This window comes from Prionailurus viverrinus, chromosome F2 (assembly GCF_022837055.1).
Source record: "Prionailurus viverrinus isolate Anna chromosome F2, UM_Priviv_1.0, whole genome shotgun sequence".
Classification (NCBI taxonomy): domain Eukaryota; kingdom Metazoa; phylum Chordata; class Mammalia; order Carnivora; family Felidae; genus Prionailurus; species Prionailurus viverrinus.
The window spans coordinates 81,839,177-81,840,354 of record NC_062578.1 but is presented as its reverse complement, the minus strand read 5'-3'; positions in this window follow the sequence as shown (position 1 = coordinate 81,840,354).

The following is a 1,178-nucleotide window of genomic DNA, read 5'->3' as shown; positions in this document are numbered from 1 at the left end:
CCTCGAATGGGACTAGCGTGTCCCGGAGGGTGCCCCTTGCAGGGTCCCGCCCAGGCGGCAGCACCGTGAGCCTCGCCACTGAGCGGAGCCGGCCAATTGGCCTGCACTGGGCAGGCTCCGTCCCAGCCAGGAATCGGGTGGGGTGGGAGCAGCTGTGGCAGCCTGCGGGCACACCCCCTGGGAGGGGGGCAGCGGGTGACCTGTGCTCAGGAAGGTCGGTGTCCACACCACACCTCCCCAACACGCGCTAGTGGTTCAAGCTGGATCTGGGTTTATTTTCCTGACCCCAAAGGAAACACTCTCTAATGGTGCAATTCTAAGTACCAGGAGCCGGCTTGGGGGTGGGGGTGGGGGGCTGAGCTTCCTGCCAGCCACCGCCTTACGTGACGGACCCGGGGGGGGGGGGTCCTGGCATTGCAGGGGACCCCTTTCCGGTCTCCTCTCCTCTTCTGCCCTGTGGGCCTCTCGTCTGGGGCGGGGCTGGTGGCCACAGCCTCAGCGACAGGCAGACGTTTGTCGTTTCTGGGCAGCTGTTCCATCCCAGGCTCCGCGCTCAGCGCTCACTGGGGTGACCTTTCTCGGTGCCCCTGCAGCCCTGGAAGGGGGGTGCTCGACCCGTGTCAGAGAAGGACACTGAGGCGCAGACAGGTTCACGATTTGTAAGAGCTAGTGAGTGGTAAGGTCGGGGTGTAGGTCGGGCGTCTGCCCCAGCGCCCGTGTCTTCACCAGCAGACCTGTCCCTGCACAGGAGAGTGGAATCCCAGGGGGTCACCCTGGAGGAGGCATAGGCTCACTGCCCACGCCACAAAGCTTCCCCAGGCATCCCTCCCTCTGCTCACATCTTTGGGGTCTCCTGCGGGCGGGGGTCCCCAGGGCCAGGCTGCCAGGTCCCCGAGAAAGCACGTGGCACAGGGGCAGGACTGGGACCGGCCAGCAGGCTCCTCGGGGTTCCTCACCCCCACCAGCACACTCCTGCCTCGGGGCCTTTGCTCTGGCTGTTCCCTCTGCCCAGATGCACTTCTCCACCGCCCTGCTCGACTCAAATATCCCCCCAGTGAGCTCCACCCTGAGGCCTGTTAACCCCCCCCCCGCCCACGCCTTGCCTCTGCCCTCGCTGCACACCATCTTCTTCCCATCACGGCTTCTGCCTGCTCACCTACTGTCTGATTTAAAGACAC